The sequence below is a fragment of the Manis javanica genome, chromosome 6 (genome assembly GCF_040802235.1).
Source record: "Manis javanica isolate MJ-LG chromosome 6, MJ_LKY, whole genome shotgun sequence".
Taxonomy (NCBI): Eukaryota; Metazoa; Chordata; class Mammalia; order Pholidota; family Manidae; genus Manis; species Manis javanica.
Window position 1 is genome coordinate 129193447 of NC_133161.1, and position 12935 is coordinate 129206381.

The 12935-nt window shown below is 46.2% G+C and overlaps 1 protein-coding gene and 1 pseudogene across 1 annotated transcript in view; both read right to left on the bottom strand.

Annotated features, from left to right (window-relative positions):
• Window positions 1–12935, bottom strand: part of LOC118971619 (uncharacterized) — a 605019-nt gene that overhangs the window by 350255 nt on the left and 241829 nt on the right. The window lies entirely within an intron of this gene.
• Window positions 12161–12568, bottom strand: LOC108406259 (PRELI domain containing protein 3B pseudogene; annotated as a pseudogene).

A 12935-nucleotide genomic window follows, 5' to 3' on the forward strand; every position in this document is an offset into this window, starting at 1 on the left:
GGCCGGGCTTTCTGCCTTTTTTACCTACCTGGCCTAAGGGGTAGAGGCGGCTCACGCACCCAACAGAAGATGCTTCCTAGCTGCTCCAGGTTCCCTTGCAGGAGAGACCGGGACCAGCAGCCTTCAGCTTGTCAGAGTGCCTGGTGCTTCGTTCTCAATCCTCCAGTTAGCTGCGGCTCCTCTCCTCCCCCTGCTTCCCTGAGGTGTGAGTCCCTGAACGCAGCTTCCCGCTTTGTAAGATTTCAAGCAAGAAGACAAAGAGATCACCTGCCCCCACTACCCCCACCTCCAGTGTAACTCAGAGAGAGCGCAGTGGTTCCCAGGTAAGCGAGCCCGGCAGAGCGGGGACTGTTGCCTCTCTCCAGACACAGGGCCTTCCCTCGCCTATCTAATGTAACACATTAACATGAACTCCTGTTCATGTTGGCTTTTGGGCTAAATTTGCCAAATCAATTCATTCCAAGCCCACTTTGAAAGGATGCATTTTGAAGGAGAAATAAAAAATGAGTTAATACAATATACAGCCCAAAAAAGAGAAACATTCTGCATATTTCTCAGTTTATGTATTTCTTAAAGCTTCTCAGCCCCCTCCATGATGTGATGGCCTGCTGAGCTAACTTAGGCACCCCTGCCCTCCCACCCTCCACTCTCCCTGCTCTCAGTCCCCCTCTGTTGGTTAGAGACCCTAGTCATTCCTTGTAGGAGCCCCACAGCTCCAGAGTTGGGCAGGCTGGGGAGAAGGACTCACAGAATATCAAAGAGACGTTATGTCAGAGATCTCCAGTTGAGTTCTATTTCCACTAAGGGTAGAGCCAAGTCATGGTGTGGTATTGCAGCAGGATGGATTTAGGTAAGATCAGAGACTCTCCATCTTAGCTGTGCTTCAGGGTCAACGTGGAGATTTACATATTTATATCACTAGGTTTTATCCTGGAAAAGTCTGAGTTAAAAAGTCTGAGGTATAATTCAGATGCCTATTTAAAAAAATGCACAGTTAATTTAATTAGTAATTTAAAACCTATACACGCCTGTTACACTACAAGAAGATATGTCAAAGAAATAATCAATCTTCCCATGTTTTCTTCTGTCTGCTACTTCTATAGCTTCTGTTCTTCCTTCATAATTACAACCCCTAAGTAGAATTCGTGCCTCATATCGAAATTACCAAGTATCATAATTCTTCCAAGTGGTAAAGATACCTCAAGACAAATGCTGGGCATAGAAGCCACAGGGCATAAATCTGCAAAGAAGTAAACAGCTAACCTTTTCAAAGAATATTGCTTCTCTCTCACTTGCCAACTTTACATTTCCCTGTATGGCCCCGGAAGATGACTGCTTAGCCAGAGACGGGTAAGATTCCTCAAGGGAGGAACAACCTAAGACAGGCACAGTCGCAGGGGGGCCATCAGGTGAGAAATTGGGGATCAACAGAGGTGAGGCTTAGAACCTCACCCCCCATTTTGAGAGAAATCTTCTGCATCCGTGGATGTTTTGCTGCCCTTGTCTAGCTTGGATTAATACTTAGTCTATAGGCACACACCTGATCATCTACATTAGCCCTCTTACAGCACTAAACTATGTTTTCTACCATTATCTTGCATCTACCTACCACTTCAGCATTTTATTTAAAAAATAATAATAATAATAATAATAAGGGAGAAATGTGGGATTCACATTTAAATCAAATATAAAAATCAAACGAATAATCATAATTGACCCGATGGTTTATAGTTCATGATGCATGATCAAAACCGAAAGTTTCTGTGATGACTGCCCTTGCACTGTTCACCATGTAAGAACTTATTCACTATGTAAGAACTTGTTCACCATGTAAAAACTTGTTCGTTATGCTTCAGAAGATTGGAGACTGTTGAGAATTAGGCTGGGGGTTGATTAATGACTGTGCATTGAGTCCCCTATACAGAATTTTTTTGTTGTTAACAACTGTATGATCAATAAATATGAGAGATGCCCTCCCAAAATAAATAAATAAATAAAATAAATAAATAAGAAATAAATAAAAAAAAGCACAATTGATTTTGTTGCATTCAAGTGTGAAAAGCACTGAACTAGGTCACTGGAAAATGTTATTAAAATTAAGTTTGTGTGCCCATTAAGGGTGGACCAGGATTTGGAGTCACCTTATTGAATCATTTTTGAAACACAGGACATCAGTTGTATTTCTAGTTTTTCATGGAAGAGGGGGATGGCCAAGGCTGTACCATGTTTCATGACTGATACCTGAAGTCTTTTTGTGCTCAGAATTCTCCATGATTATGTTAGTGTCATCTGTAGGAGGGCCGGACCTGGGCATGCAAGGTGAATTGATTGCTTTAACATGTACCTTTTCAGCTAAAACATCATGCAGTCATAGACTCTTGAGGGTGTAGGAAATCTAAAATCACATTGGGTAGCTTCCCCCCTGTTACTGCCATGATACTGTCTATTGCCATTGGCATTTTTCATCACCTAAATGGAACTATTTGTTTACCAGTGACCTCTGGTTGTCTGGTGAACCAGACACAGACTCCGCAGGAGAATTTATAGCTCTGTCCTTAGCCATGTGAATCTTGGAAGAAAGATCTTCCATTCTTAGTACATTCTTCCAGCTTCCAGCATTTATACCTTGCTAGCTGCTGTCCTTGTGACACAATGCCTTCAGGTGGGAACCAACAATCAAGCTATGTCTGCCCGGTTTGGGTAAAGGTTTCCTGAACTTCCTCTCCCAAAACTAGTACAGCAGAGTGAGCAAGCCAAGCCAGGCTGTGCATCACTCTTTGTTTACAGAGTGGAAGTGTTTCACCTGGGAAACCACCATAGGGTTCCCCCTACCCCAAGAGACAGGGTTCTAAAATGTGCAAAAACAGTTACAAAGAGTGTGCCTGGCTCCAGAACCACTGAGGAATCTTCGGAAGAGCCTATGATTTCCATAGAAACTCTATGGAAAAGTTTAGCAAGCTTGCCCATCCTGCTGCTCTGATCCTAAAAAAGGGGAGATTAGCAGCAGAGATCTGACTGATGGGGGTGAGGGCTCACTGCCCCTACTGTACCAGGACCAAGAGTGGGAGCACCAGGCCCACAGGTGAGCAGACTCCCCATGTCAAGAAGTCCAGGTCTCAAATCTATTTGGTCAGAAAAATGATCTAATTTTCAATGTAAGTTCAATTTAGAAATAATCTTTAATCTATAAATTACTTGAAGGACTTCTGCAGGGGTAAAACTGAGAATGTATATAAACATATTAAAATAAACAATGTAACCAGAAAAATCATTCTGCTTCTTCTATTTCATTTGTTTGCTTCTTCCGGAATCCTTCACCTACGTGTGGCCAGCACATGATCCTTCATCCCTCCTCCCACCTCCAGTAAAATTACTTTTTCTATTTTTATTGATATTCTAGTGGGAAACTTTGCAGGGGCCTCAATCTCTAGGGCTCACTCTGATCTTGGGTAAGGTGATACTTTGTTTTCAGTTTAACCTACATTTTTCTCATCTCAGTTTAAACTGATTTTCTCTAGTTATATGCCAAATGAAATTAAAAATCAAGTACATAAACAAAACCCCAAGACTAGAACATCCTTATTCCCTGGTGGGTACTTAAAACCTTTCCATATGCTTAAACCTCATCAGCCACTCTCAGTGTCTCCCCCAGACTCACTAGAAATTGGTTTTTTTTTTTTTTTGCCCTCAGATTCAAGGGGTTTAAGAAGGAAACTCCCAAGGCTTTTCAAATCGGGAGTCTCTGAGGCCTGGGACCAAGGTGAGAGGAGAATATTCTATGATGTATAACTCTCTGCAGTATCTTATACACTTCTACTTTTTTTTCATTTGATCCTCATCAGAAAGAGATTGAAGAAGGTGTCTTTATTATTCCACATTTCATTTTTAAGAAACCTAGTTCTCAGAGAGGCTGAGTCACTTGCCCAAAGTCACACATGGTGATCAGTAGACTTGGGGCTTTGAATCCATCTGTTCCGGCTCTAAAGCCAGGTTCCCCTCTGCCACATACAGGCTGCCCCCTTTCTGCGATCTAAGGCTGCTTGTCATCAGCAGTCATCACAGAAGCATTGCTTCTGTGCAGTGTTCGGCTGGCTCCATGCCTCCCTCAGACGTGGTGAGGAGAGCACCCACCCAAGTCTCCTCCAAGAAACACCAAAGACTTAGAGGGGGGGCCTGAAGGAAGTCAAGAAGAATGAGAAAAAGCCCCATGTCACTTCCCCTTACAATCTTCTACCTCTTAGCTTCAGTTAATCTCAGGTCTCTGCCTCCTCTCCCACCTCCTCTTAAGGTTCTCTTCACACACAGACCAGGAAAATCCTATTAACACATAGGTCACACCATTTACCTTCTAAAAACACTTCTTCACATGGGCTCTGGGAGCCGCTTCCTCGGGATTCCATGAGCCTATCTCACTGCAAGGAACTTAAAATGGGAAGGTCAACGGGAAGAAGGAGCCCCTGGTTCGGCAGCTGGTGCTGGGCCACAGCACAAACAGCTGGGCCTCCACTCCGAGCTCTCTCCTGCTGGTCTCGGCAGCCTGCCTGCGGGCGGGGCTCAGGCCCCCCCCCCAGGAAGGGTTTTGGCACTTGGTTTCCACGTACTTTTCACTCTGGGGTCACAGAATTTCCCATCTCCAGTCAAAACCAGGCAAAGGGGTCCTGAGAGTGCCCGTGTAGATCTCCTGAAGGCAGCAGTACCCTGTCTCAGTAAGGCAGCCGCTCTGCCAGCTCCCGATGGTGACGTCGGTCACCTGCCGAGACGGTGGCCGCCCTACTCACCTGCTCTTCCCTGAAACCAGGAGCCCGAAGTGCCAGGTGGCGGCTTTAGCTTAGGATTCTTCCTATGTTCCCTGGAAAAAGTCTTTCCCTTCAGGACTGCAACATTTATAAAGTCCACAGTTTTAGGAAGGGGAAGCACCGACTCACAGAGCGGGTCACTGGGAGCACGAGCACGCTACTCCTGGTTCCTGGACTGATCTGTTCTGTCCACTGGGGCCCAGTACCCTATGAAGGCCTTTGACTTGAGGTGTGCGCTGCCTGCCCTTGTAGAGATACTGACCCTGGTTTGGCGATCAGCTGGGCCCTCGGTAGGCCGTTTCAGCTCTGCCTGGCAGCTCTGGGCAGGTGGTAGGTGATGTGTGCTGGGACAGCAGCCACTCCTCTCACTCCTCTTTTGGGAAGTAATTATGTTGGCATGATTCAGCGAATGTGAGATGCGGTGCAGTGACTCAGTCTGTAAGTGTTTGGGAAGTAACCTCTCTGTGTTCCTCAGGCAAAACTGGGCTGTGTCTGCTCTGCTGGAACGAACCGCTGACGCATCTCGGTAGGAGGGGTCAGCTGGTCACACCCAGAGTTGTTCTCAGCTGCCAGCAGGATGGGCACTTGCTAGGTGAGCCTCAGTTGTGGGACCTCATGCTGTTGGACGGCCTCCATACCTGACACCATGACTACTCTGTTCCTGGTAGTGGGTGGGGGGGCCGACAGACATCCTGGGCTACTGTGCCACCCTGGGTGTTAGGGCCCCTTCTGTGCTGGATGTGCCCTCACATGTGATAAGGGGTCTTCCACATTGCACCTGCTCCCATCTGTCCACCCACATTCCTCAGCCAATCAGTGTTTCTCCTTCCAGGTCTCTGACCAGCTGGCCGAATCATTCGCCACAGCCCATAATTTCACATACAGTCTATCCTGAGGTCACTTCTCTTTCCATACAAAGTGGATGACCAGGTACACTGTTTGAAGCTCTGCTAATTGGGGGTTCTCCCTCATACCGCCTTCAAGGCCACCCTAAGCATGGCTGAAGTGAAACTGTGGCTGACGCAGTCCCTGAGGGTCTGAGAACCGAGGGCTTCCTGCTAGCAGCTCTTCCAGGAGCTGGGAGTAAGTCCTTCCTCCCTGAGGAAGGTGATAGTGCCCCCCACACTCACCACCCCCCTTGCATCGGCACCCCCACCCAGTGTAACTATGCCCTTCTCTCCATCCATCCTTATCTCTTTTTCCCTAGTGACTTCTCCATAGCAGGAGTCATCTTCTAGAATAGGGTAATATTTACTTAACAATTTATTTTTTTATTTCTTCTCAAAGAAATGTCCTCCTTGAGGACAAAGATTTTCACAGGGTTAGTTCATAGCTGTATCCCAGCACTGACCAAATAGATGCTCAAAGACATCTTTAAATATTGATTTAAGAGTGGGCCAGCTCTATCTCCTTGGAAAGGTCATCCCTAACAGCTGCCCAACTCACCAAAAACACTTCAACAAAGACAACAGTCAGGACACTTGGTGGCTGGAGCGCCCACCCTGGAATCAGTCAGACCAGCCAGTCCTACACTGTCCCTCCCCCGGCCTTGCTTTGCTCACAGAAACCCCGACAAGGCTCTAGCAAAGCCTTTCACCTCTCCTGCTTCTGCCTTCTGACTGAAACCTAGTGCCCTCAGGTGGCCCCAGGGGCATGGCGTGCCCTCTTCTCTCCGGAAGCAAGAGTGACTGATTTGTCTTTCAGGGGCATTACCATACTGGGTCATCACTCAGCCAGAGCTCCTCACACGCCAAATCCTGGTTGTGCTTGTAGAACAGGTGACCTAAGGAAGCACATGAGAATTTGTTCTCTGCCTCCCACCTGCAGGCCTCTGCAGCCCAGGTTTCTGTCCATCCTCAGTCTGGGGGTCTGTCGAAAGACCTGCGGTCTCCTGGCTAGAAGGCCAGGGGTCCTGGCTACAGCCCAGCAGGCAGCTAGTACCTTCTCTCTCCCACCACAGGGGCTTTATTGGCCGATACAGACACTTACGTTTCACTCCATGACACTTTCCAGTGAGGCTTTTATGCAAGCCAGGGGCATCTTCCACGCGAACTTCCTCTCCCTCAGTCCTCTGCCTTTCCTTCCTGCTTCCCAGCCTACCTCCTGCTTCCCAGCCTCCCTCCTTCCACCCCGATTTCTTCTCAGGGGCAGCAGGAGTTTTCCTCCCTGAGATGGACTGCTGTGTTCTCAAATGCTTTCTGGCCCCTGAACAAGATCTCCAGGGAGACCCATGCCTCCTCTAAACTCGGGACAGTTCTCTCATCTCAGAGGACGCCTGCAAGGATGGGCTGCATCCTCCTCCTGCTGGGGAGGGGCTCCCAGTTCCGCTGGGCTGCACACAGAGCCCCTGCCTGTGCTCCAGCTTCCAGAGAGGGCAGGGTGCTGTGGACCCCACGATCATATTTCATTGTAGGCACTGACTGGACACTCCTTTTGGGAAGAAAAGCTGCAGTAAGTCTATGTCAAAATGTGTGTTTAGGCGTTAGGGTCTAACCAAGTTATGCTTTAATGAGAAGAGAGAATGGGAAGGGAGTGAAAGGCAGAATCAGGTGAGAGTGGCCTTTAGAGAAGCTGGAGAAGGAAGCCGCCCAGTGAGTGGTACGCACAGACAGCACACACCGGGGAGGGTCAGAGCGTCAAGCTGCTCACCGGTCCCTATGGCTGGTGTCCTACCATCTGCATTTTAACTTCTCCACATTTTATGTCTCGGTGCTCCCAGCATAGCGGCAGAGGAGGGCTGAGGTCCGGGGGCAGGGGATTGGGAGCCCCCAGTGTGTGGGGCAGGCAGGCCTGGCACGGAGGCTGGGAGGGCCATGTCGGCCTTTGTTACAGCACCAGGAACAGGTGTCCTTGTCTCCTGCTGTCCAGCCCTGCTGTCATCGCAATTCCAGGCACAGAGGCCCCCCAGCATCCATTGGGAGGGGATCATCCTCCCAGACTGCAGTCTTATCTCTGGTCCAGGGGCCTGAAAGCAGAGCGGCAGCTTACAGAGAGGCCAGAATGGGCTGCATTGTCACCCAAAGCCACTGAGGGGAAAATGTGTTCATTTTGTTAAGTCCTGGGTTTTGCTGCAGGCATTTAATAGAAGCCAGGGAACACAGTAGTAGGTACATATATACATGTATACATATCTATAAATACATATGCACATATATTCTTTATTTATATATATATACATACACACATACACATGTATTCTTTTAAATCTTCCCATCAGAGAGGCCAGTCCCAGGAAAGCTCAGGGTCCTGGGCACAGCGCTGCCTGATGAGGGGCCTTTGATGGGGTCTAGGTAGCCAGCAGCCCACCTATGGGTCCTCACTGATGGCTGGCATGTGTCTGTGTGTGTAGGCGGGCACTCTGGCACCCCCACTGCCAAGGCTCCCTGCTGCACACAGGCCTCCGCCTGCAGAGGCTCTGGTCTGGCAGTGGAGGCCTGGGATGCTTCCCCATGGCTCCCCAGGCCGCCTTTGTCCTTCTGTCTGGGGGCAGAGGGGACACATGACTGACACCAACTATTTCTGAGCAGACTTAGCTACAGATCAGTCCTGGGCAAAGAGCAAAGCATTTCTGCTTTTATTCTTGCCTTTTGTGCTTGGTGGACTTAGGGACCTGCTGTAGCCACAGGTTAAGCTGTCTTCTCTGTTCATCACTACCTCTCTGAGTTCTTACCCGATTCTCTGTCAGAGGCTCTCCAGACACCTGGCACTCAGGAAATGCTGGTTCCTCATTCCCCTTCCTCCCACTCCCCGTTCCCTTCCTCTCTCAGCACCACCTCCCTCCCGTCTGGACCCTGGACCCTAAGACTGAGGCTGCAGGTCAAGGGTGAATCTCAGGAAACAGGCCTCAGGGAGGAATCCCAACATGAAGAGCCGCCTCTTTCTACCCTCGTCTCCTGAGTCCCCGCTTCCCACCTGGGCTGGAATCTGAGGACCATCACGGCAGCCCTGTGTCCCTTCCCACCTGCCCCGGGAGCAGCAGCAGGACAGGAAGCCGCCAGGGCTGCCTCTGCAGATGGTCCTCTCTGTGGGTCAGAGCTGCTCCAGGAGATGGGGAACTCAGACGACTCACTCCTGCAACGCCCTGGTGGGCCTGCACGGCTGACACGGAGGTCACCCAACCCTCATATCTGTCCCTCTTCCACAATCCCCAGTCTTGTCACTTCTAGGCATTTGCTCATGCAGCATGTTTAGGGCTGTTAAAGCAGGACTGAAAGGTTCATTTCTACAGAATGAGACAAGTTTTCTGAGCTTTATGTATGGTCTTTCATTAGGAAAATTAGTCTTAGCCACATAACAAAATAAAATTGGTGATTCAATGACAGGTAATCACTTGCTAGGAATGAAAGATGCCCTTACAATGAAGATTTACTTCATGTTATTGTTTCCCTAAGCACTACTAACCAACTGAATAATGTTATAATGATCACTCTGATATTTCCACATGTGCTTTTAAGAATTTATAAAGTAATTTGTCTTCTGGGATGTCCAGGGAGATACTTGAATTATGCAGTTAAAACAGAAAAGAGTGGAGCTTCATCCCCTCCAGGGCTTCAGAAGGGCCAAAGAGGGGTCAATGTTTGGAGTTTGCAAAGTTGGGGGAGCAGACATGGGGAGGGTGGATTCACACACTGCAGACATAACCCCTGGATGGTGCCTAAATATCCAAGTCAGTGACATATGCAGGTTTGGAGACCACACACTCCCTCCCTCCCATGAGGCCAGAACAAGGGGCCTCTTACAAGGGCTTCAGGAGTTGTCCCACTGGGCCTGGAGAGAGGGTGCTGTCCAGACATCAGGAGGTCCCTGACATGGTCTGGGCCAGTCAATGAAGGACCTCCCACCAGGAAAACCCAAGTGATCCTGGCAGCCTCTGTAAGGATCAGGAAGTATGTGCGTGTGTGTGCACCCGCATCTTTACATGTGTGCTCATGGATTCATGCAGGTATGTACTGCATGTGTGACCATACACATATGTGTGTGTGTGTGTGTACACGCATGCATGTGCACCTGGGGCCTGAAAGGTGCAGGATATAAACTGAGCACTGGCCCCCAGAGATCTTTCTGATATGGATCCTTCTGCATATAGGATTCAATCCTGTAAGCAAACTGATGGATCAGGAACGGAGGAGGTGGAAGGGTGCAGAACCAGAAACACAAGTTCTTCTGAGAAGGCATCTGAGCCAAGTAAACTGGCCTACTGATCACTCATGGCATGCTGCTGACTTCAAGCTGGTTTTCTCCAGACTTATTCTTTGCCCTTAAAAAAATATTTTTTTGTATTTTTTGTTATTGAGTTGTAGAAGTTCTTTATATATTCTGGATATTAATCACTTATCAGATATATGATTTAAAAATATTTCTCCCATTGTGTAGGTTATATTTTTACTCCTGATAATGTCCTTTCTTGCATGAAGTTTTTGTGATAAAGTCCAAATTCTCTATTTCTCTTTGTTGCTTTTGCTTGTGGTGTCGTATCCCAGAAATCATTGCCAAATTCAATGTCATGACACTTTTCTCCAGTTTTCTTCTAAGAGCTTCATAGTTTTAGCTCTTATGTTTAGGGCTTTGATCCATTTTGAGTTAATGTATGTGATGTGGACCTGAATAGACATTTTCCCAAAGACCATGAAAAGATGCTCAACATCACTAATTGTCAGAGAAATGCAAGTCAAAACTACAATGAAATGACACCTCAGACCAGTCAGAATGGCTACTATTCAAAGTATAAGAAATAATAAGTGTTGGTGAGGATGTGGAGAAAAGGGAACACTTCTACACGGCTGGTGGGATTGCAAACTGGTGCAGCCCCCATAGAAAGCAGTATGGAGGTTTCTCAGAAAACCAAAAATAGAAATACCATAAAACCCAGCAATTCTATCTCTGGGAATTTACCCAAAGAAAACAGAATTCGCTAATCTGGAAAGATATATTCACTTCTATGCTTATTGTCATATTATTTACATTAGTCAAAATATGGAAACAGCCTAAATGTCCATTGATATATAAATGATAGAAAAGAGGTGGTACATATATACATGATGAAGTAGTACTCAGCCATGGAAAAGAGGAATCTTGCCATTTGTGACATGGATGGACCTAGAAGGTATTATGCTAAGTGAAATAAGTCAGACAAAGAAAGACAAATGCTGTATGATTTCATTTCTATGTGGAATATAAAAAGAAAATAAATAAACACAACTGAAATAGATTCATTAACACAGCGAACAGACTTTGGTTACCAAAGGGGAGGAGAGTAGGGGTATGGGTGAAAGAGGTGAAGGGAAAAAAAATTAGTGAGAGTGTTTGATATCTTGATCAAGACAATGGATACATGAGTGCACACACATGTCACACTGGATCAAGCTGTATGCTAAGATCTGTGTATTTTATTGTATTAAAGAGAGTTATAAAATTAAATATCATCCACAAAATGTTAATGCCATGGATTTTTTGTTGTTGTTGTTATCATTAATCTACAATTACATGGAGAACATTATGTTTACTAGGCTCCCCCCTTCATCAAGTCCCCCCCCGACACCCCATTACAGTCACTGTCCATCAGCGTAGTAAGATGCTGTAGAATCACTACTTGTCTTCACTGTGTTGCACAGCCCTTCCCGTGCCCCTCCACACTATACATGCTAATCGTAATGCCTCCTTTCTTCTCCCCCCCATCCCTCCCTTCCCACCCATCTTCCCCAGTCCCTTTCCCTTTGGTAACTGTTAGTCCATTCGTGGGTTCTGTGATTCTGCTGGTGTTTTGTTCCTTCAGTTTTTCTTTGTTTTTATACAATGCCATGGAATTTTAAAAGCTTTAATCAAATAAGTTAGGGAAATGATGGGATAAGTGAAAATAAAATATATTTCTTCATTTAACAAAGTAAGGTAGGTTCTAACTTCATTCCTTTGCATGTAAAATTATGTTTTATTCCATTTGAATGGCCTTGATACCCTTGTTGAAAATCCTTTGACCATATATGTGTGGGCTTATTTCTGTGCTCTTTATTCTATTCAGTTGGTTTATATGTCTGCTTTATGCTAGTCAGTTATTTCAAACAATGCTAATTTCAGTGATCCCTTTTCATCAGAAACCCTGCATCTCTTTGTATTGATTAAAAGTCACAGCCTTCTCAGCTTTAAAAAAAAGTACTACCTAAAATATACTTTTATTTTTTAAATAACAAATAAATATATTGCTAGTTTGTAGAGACCCAGGGGGATCGGGTCTTGTAGACCAACTTCTTTTTTCACCATTTTTCTACAAATGCTGCTGCAGCCATTGGTGTCCTCATGCTTCCTCTTGCTGAAGCTGTCAATTCCTCAAGCTCAGCATTTAATTTATTTATTACCCATTCCATTGCTTCTCAGCCTTTATTAATGTTTGAAAATGCCATACTTGACATCAGTCCTTCGAGACAACTGTTGAGACTGACTCCTTTCACAGAAACTATGGCTTCTTGAGTCAGAACAGTTTTTTCTGGGTCCTGAGGGTATAGTTTGTATGTAAGTCTCTCATCTACTGAAATCATATTTGTAAATGAAATATTGGTAGATTTAAGTTCCATTGTTTTCTCTACAGGATCAGTTATAGAATGTTCTTGCACATATGTTTTGGTTCTTGCCACACCAATAAGAGATTTCACAGTGGAAGGTAGTCCCCACTCTGTGCTGAGAAATCTATGGCTGTGCAACTTTACAGAGGGATCTATATGTCTGCCCAATGCATCAATTCCAACCACACTTGGGTTCATAGGGTTTGGGTAATTTTGCATTGCAGCTGTTGTAACAGTTTCCCATAGGTGGTCAAAGACATGCTCTGAAGTTCAGATCTTCATGGTGCCGGCGACCTGTGTGATGTTCAGGCGCCACTAGGGCACAATGAAGCAAGGAGGCCGCACTTGCCCCTGCCCCAACCCCCAGCAGCCCAGCCAGCTGCACAGTGCCTATAATTTCCTTTTCTGGTAGTGTCTTTTCCTGCTTTTGGTATCAGGGTAATGCTAGCCTTGTAAAATGAGTTTGGAAGCATCCTGCCCTCCTTCAATTTCTGGACTAATTTTAGACAGATAGGCATTAACTCTTCTTTAAATGTTGGGTAGAATTACCATGAAGCCATCTGGTCCTGGACATTTTTCTTGTTGG